The sequence below is a fragment of the Thalassophryne amazonica genome, chromosome 13 (assembly GCF_902500255.1).
Source record: "Thalassophryne amazonica chromosome 13, fThaAma1.1, whole genome shotgun sequence".
In the NCBI taxonomy this organism is placed as follows: domain Eukaryota; kingdom Metazoa; phylum Chordata; class Actinopteri; order Batrachoidiformes; family Batrachoididae; genus Thalassophryne; species Thalassophryne amazonica.
In genome coordinates, this window is record NC_047115.1 from 42,983,237 (window position 1) to 42,990,043 (window position 6,807).

Sequence of the window (6,807 nt, forward strand, 5' to 3'; positions counted from 1 at the left end):
ATCCTCTATGGAAGGATGGTATAGTTCATCCAAGTCTTCCTCAGGCATTATGGGCAATTTGACTTGTCCAGTTCCTGATGCACTCTTCCGCATCAACATGCTGGCACCAGTGTCATAGGAGGTCTTATCCATGTCCTCTGGAGGTTCCACTTGCCACAACTCATCGTTGATATTTTTCATCCTAAAATACATATTCCTTTGCAGTCAGTTGAAGTAAACCAAATGATTCACATTCATTTGTGTTAAAGGGAATTATGACTTACTCATGAGTATCCTGCACCGCTGTACCCACATCTGTCTTCTGAGGAAACAGCACATTTGAGGTTAAAAGTGAATATACAATTACAATTATGCTGAGGAGGAATAAATTGATGCAGCCTACTAAGACTGAGATCTGGTTGCATGTGGGGATGGTTCTGTGCTTCAGTAGCCGAAAAGATATACCATGTATAGTCTAGAGCTCCTGGTTGTGCCACGCAAGGTGGACAGGTCAACCAGTAGAAGCAGGCCAATGCTGTGGCCCTCCATGAATAATGAAAGAATAAATTTATTCAGCACACACAGTCCAAAACAACAACAAAAACTTACAATGCAGAAAAAAAAATAGATTAACAATGCATCTGTATGCCTGAAAGGATATAGGCAGAAGCAAAGCTTATTGACGCCTACCCCTTTAACCAAAATAAAAATTATCTAGTCCGAAAGGAGTGGGGGGAAGTAAAAAAAAAAAACCCACCTATTCCCACTCCCTTTTTCAACCACTTCAATCCCTTCACCTTAAAGGACACAATTCGAATGCTACCATACAAATTTACATTTACAATTTGGCAACACACAAAACTCAACCTTCTTCAGCACATATACATATCTCGAAAACATCATGTCTTTATATTGATTTTTAAACTGATTGATTAGGGGATAGGCAGCTGACTAACAATCCATTCCCTTAAAAACTATCTTATTGTAAAATCCATATCTAATCTTAATGTAGGCACAATAAGTGGAAACAAAGTGAGCAATAACAAATTTCTTAATGAGCAGTGCATGACAACATCAGTGCAGTAAAGCTAAAGCTCAACAACCAATGGAGTCACTCAAAACTAAACAAATAATTAACATAGGTAAAGGAATGTTCATACTGTGTATGTCGCTGGGGAAAAATAAACACACAAATTGCAAAAAATATGGAGGAATATATGATGATTTAACAAATGAGGCAGGCCTGTGAGCATTTCAGACAGACAGCTCGAGCTGCTTACCGCATACGTCCTACTAAAACTGTTGACATAGTCCACTAAACACTCCCTCCAAATTGGGCTATTTGGGTATATAAAACACATAATAACATAAACATGGATTTGCGGGGAGTGACGAGGTCAAAGCCTTGATGCCAAACTCAAATTATGTTCTGCTCCTGCAATAATTATACTTAAATATGAGTTGTCTGAGCTGATGACATAAACAAAACTTGGATCACTAAACAAGGGCAACAAGAGCAAGAAAGCAGACAAAGAGCCAGCACTGTGAACACAACGGTAAAAGACTAATTGAATTCTGTTGACTTAACAATTATGTTATTACCAGTACATTGTTCCCTCATAAAAACATACGTATATGATTATTAGGCTGTCAGGGGATAAAAGAACAACAACCAAAACAGGTCATGTCCAACATACCAATCCGTAAGCCCTGATGAGATAATAATGAAAGGAGCAGATGTCGCAAGTGACTATCAGCTATTTTTCTGTTTGCTGCAAGTCAAATCTACCTACGGTACAAATAAAGTAACCTGATCCTGAACCCGATTAAGGATTAATGTTAAACTTAGTCAAAGGACAAATGCACAAATAAAATTCTCAGGTCAAGTATGACATTAATAAATTCAAAAGACTGAATATTCAACAATAGTGCAGCAGCTAAGAGAATATTTAGAGCAAAATCGTGCAAATGGTGATACAAGCACCAAAGTTGACACAAATACACCTTAGACATTACTCTTTTGAAAAAAACGACTGGCCACTTGAATTTTCAATAGGCGGCCAGGTAGGGGTTAATTGAAGAATTACACAGGGGTCAAAATTTAAAATGCTCAAATCATATAGAAAACTACACCATATTATTTGTCTGATCGTAAAGATTGCAAAAAGGTATAGTTTGGACAATCTGTGACTGAATGTTGTGGAGTTATGGGGTAAATACAGCAAAAATGGTGACAAAGGTCAGTTTCAGTTTACAGGGGTCAAAAGTTAACGTTGCTCCAATTTTGGTAAAAAAAAATGATGCAAATTGTTAGTTGAGTTAACAGGGTTTTAAAAAGGAATAGTTTGGACCTTGTATCATGCTTAGTTATTTTACGGGATAACATATGTCAGATGTCATAGGAACTTTAACTTTTGACCCCTGTACAAACCAAAGCTGACCTTTGTCACCATTTTTGCTGTTTTTACCCCATAACTCCTGATCATTCAGTCATAGATAGTCCAATCTATACCTTTTTGGAATATTTACGATCAGACAAATAATGTGGTGTATTTTTCAAAATGATTTGAGCATTTTTAATTTTGACCCCTGTGTAATTCTTCAATTGACCCCCTACCTGGCCACCTATTGAAAATTCAAGTGGCCAGTCATTTTTTTTCAAAAGAGTAATGGCTAAGGAGTATTTGTGTCAACTTTGGCGCTTGTATTACCATTTGCACGATTGTTTTGGTTATCTGCTACACTACAATAAGGTAGTCCCTTGAATGACGAACCAACTTTTCCATAAAGCAACAGATAGATGATGTAGATATAGAAACCAAATGAGAAAACATTAACAAGTCAGACAACCAAACAGCCAATGGAGTAATGGGAATTTAAAAAGAATAAACAAAAAGGCATGGATTTCCCATGAGTGGAAAGTGGAGGAAAGAAAACATTGAAAATAAAGAGCAAAAAAAATCCTAACAGAATTTTGGAATTATAAGAATACAGACTGAGATAATCAGGAAGTAGTTTTGACCCAATACCCATGTTGAAAAAATAACTATGCAGATATTTTTGGCCAGCATAACTTAGATGGAGGAGCTAAATAACATAAGCCAAATCCATAAAATAAGTGGAAAAATGAGAAGAAGCAGGTTTTTTGAGTTGGGGTTACCACTGGATGACATTGTCAACTTGGTAGCCAAAAGACAAAAGAAAAGTTGGTAGACTTAATAGGAAAGAAGAAGCCTTTTGTTGAAGTTTTGCTCAAAGGAAATACTAGGGCACAGACTTTTTGTATGGTACCTCAGTACAATTAACCACACAGTATGCAATGTTCCCTCCAATATTTGTAATAAAACGTTCAGAAAGGAAAAATATGGTCAACACGGCAGGTAGTGGTTGGCCACCTGGACCCAGCACACAAGCCTTTGCATAAATCAACCAAACCCTGAACTATTCATAACTTTATGGTTTAATATAGCTTAAACTGATGTTATACCCCCCCCCCCCCCCGCCACAGTTGTCATATAAGGTGTTGTCACATTATGACGGCTTGAGTAAACTGCTTTGTAATGGATTTAAATACTTGTGTTATTTGTCACAGGACAATAACACTTGCTCCATTGGTCTCCGGTGGATTTGGGGGCTCTGATAACTTCACATTTCCACTGGCAACACTGAGCGCTGCATTCAGCAGAATGAGTTTCCCATTTTTCAGACAGATATGCACCTTTGGAGGGGAGGGGGTGGGGGGGCAGATGTGAGCAAGATACACTATACAAATATTGACTGCTGATGAGGGCAACAGTCATTTTGTCACCAAATCACCAGTCAACATTTGTTTATTCTACCCATTGATTCTCTAGTAGACTAAAATTTACAGACTGGGCTTTTATAGGGCAACCTTTATAATAAAAATTATTGGTTCAATAAAAAAAACATAGTTTTTGTAGTTTTATTTAATTAGGCCAGAACACATTTATACCATAAACTAGAAAACATTTATATCATAACGTGTAGCGGGATGAAAGCCCTGGGTCCCAATTGAAAGCGTTCCCGCTAGCTTGGCTAACAGGGAGTTCCCCTTTGGCTGACCTGGTAGAGGAATGGTCTTTTGTCGAGCCGCGTGGGTTCGATCCCCACCGTCGTCCCGGCCACGAAGGTCCTGCTGCTTCAAACTTAACAATATACACTCAACAAAAATATAAGCGCAACACTTTTGGTTTTGCTCCCATTTTGTATGAGATGAACTCAAAGATCTAAAACTTTTCCACATACGCAATATCACCATTTCCCTCAAATATTGTTCACAAACCAGTATACAATCTGTGATAGTGAGCACTTCTCCTTTGCTGAGATAATCCATCCCACCTCACAGGTGTGCCATATCAAGATGCTGATTAGACACCATGATTAGTGCACAGGTGTGCCTTAGACTGTCCACAATAAAAGGCCACTCTGAAAGGTGCAGTTTTGTTTTATGGTGGGGGGATACCAGTCAGTATCTGGTGTGACCACCATTTGCCTTATGCAGTGCAACACATCTCCTTCGCATAGAGTTGATCAGGTTGTCAATTGTGGCCTGTGGAATGTTGGTCACTCCTCTTCAATGGCTGTGCGAAGTTGCTGGATATTGGCAGGAACTGGTACAGGCTGTCGTATACGCCGGTCCAGAGCATCCCCAAACATGCTCAATGGGTGACATGTCCGGTGAGTATGCCGGCCATGCAAGAACTGGGACATTTTCAGCTTCCAAGAATTGTGTACAGATCCTGCAACATGGGGCCGTGCATTATCCTGCTGCAACATGAGGTGATGTTTCTTGGCACAACAATGGGCCTCAGGATCTCGTCACGGTCGAGACCCAATGAGGACGACGAGCATGCAGATGAACTTCCCTGAGACAGTTTCTGACAGGTTTGTGCAGAAATTCTTTGGTTATGCAAACCGATTGTTTCAGCAGCTGTCTGAGTGGCTGGTCTCAGACGATCTGCAGGTGAACATGCTGGATGTGGAGGTCCTGGGCTGGTGTGGTTACACGTGGTCTGCAGTTGTGAGGCTGGTTGGATGTAACTGCCAAATTCTCTGAAACGCCTTTGAGACGGCTTATGGTAGAGAAAATGAACATTCATACACGAGCAACAGCTCTGGTTGACATTCCTGCTGTCAGCATGCCAATTGCATGCTCCCCTCAAATCTTGCGACATCTGTGGCATTGTGCTGTTTGAATAAAACTGCACCTTTCAGAGTGGCCTTTTATTGTGGGCAGTCTAAGGCACACCTGTGCACTAATCATGGTGGCTAATCAGCATCTTGATATGGCAACACCTGTGAGGTGGGATGGATTATCTCAGCAAAGGAGAAGTGCTCACTATCACAGATTAGACTGGTTTTGTGACAATATTTGAGGGAAATGGTGATATTGTGTATGTGGAAAAAGTTTTAGATCTTTGAGTTCATCTCATACAAAATGGGAGCAAAACCAAAAGTGTTGTGTTTATATTTTTAAGGTTAATTAAGGTTAATTATGGAGTTCCACAAGGTTCTGTGCTAGGACAAATTTTATTCACTTTATACATGTTTCCCTTAGGCAGTATTATTAGACAGCATTGCTTAAATTTTCATTGTTACGTAGATGATACCCAGCTTTATCTATCCATGAAGCCAGAGGACACACACCAATTAGCTAAACTGCAGGATTGTCTTACAGACATAAAGACATGGATGACCTCTAATTTCCTGCTTTTAAACTCAGATAAAACTGAAGTTATTGTACTTGGCCCCACAAATCTTAGAAACATGGTGTCTAACCAGATCCTTACACTGGATGGCATTACCCTGACCTCTAGTAATACCCTGAGAAATCTTGGAGTCATTTTTGATCAGGATATGTCATTCAATGCGCATATTAAACAAATATGTAGGACTGCTTTTTTGCATTTGCGCAATATCTCTAAAATTAGAAAGGTCTTGTCTCAGAGTGATGCTGAAAAACTAATTAATGCATTTATTCCCTCTAGGCTGGACTATTGTAATTCATTATTATCAGGTTGTCCTAAAAGTTCCTTGAAAAGCCTTCAGTTAAGTCAAAATGCTGCTGCTAGAGTACTGACAGGGACTTGAAGGAGAGAGCATATCTCACCCATATTGGCCTCTCTTCATTGGCTTCCTGTTAATTCTAGAATAGAATTAAAATTCTTCTTCTTACTTATAAGGTTTGAATAATCAGGTCCCATCTTATCTTAGGGACCTCATAGTATCATATCACCCCAATAGAGCGCTTCGCTCTCAGACTGCAGGCTTACTTGTAGTTCCTAGGGTTTGTAAGAGTAGAATGGGAGGCAGAGCCTTCAGCTTTCAGGCTCCTCTCCTGTGGAACCAGCTCCCAATTCAGATCAGGGAGACAGACACCCTCTCTACTTTTAAGATTAGGCTTAAAACTTTCCTTTTTGCTAAAGCTTATAGTTAGGGCTGGATCAGGTGACCCTGAACCATCCCCTAGTTATGCTGCTATAGAACTTAGACTGCTGGGGGGTTCCCATGATGCACTGAGTGTTTCTTTCCTCTTTTGCTCTGTATGCACCACTCTGCATTTAATCATTAGTGATTGATCTCTGCTCCCCTCCACAGCATGTCTTTTTCCTGGTTCTCTCCCTCAGCCCCAACCAGTCCCAGCAGAAGACTGCCCCTCCCTGAGCCTGGTTCTGCTGGAGGTTTCTTCCTGTTAAAAGGGAGTTTTTCCTTCCCACTGTCGCCAAGTGCTTGCTCACAGGGGGTCGTTTTGACCGTTGGGGTTTTTCCGTAATTATTGTATGGCTTTGCCTTACAATATAAAGCGCC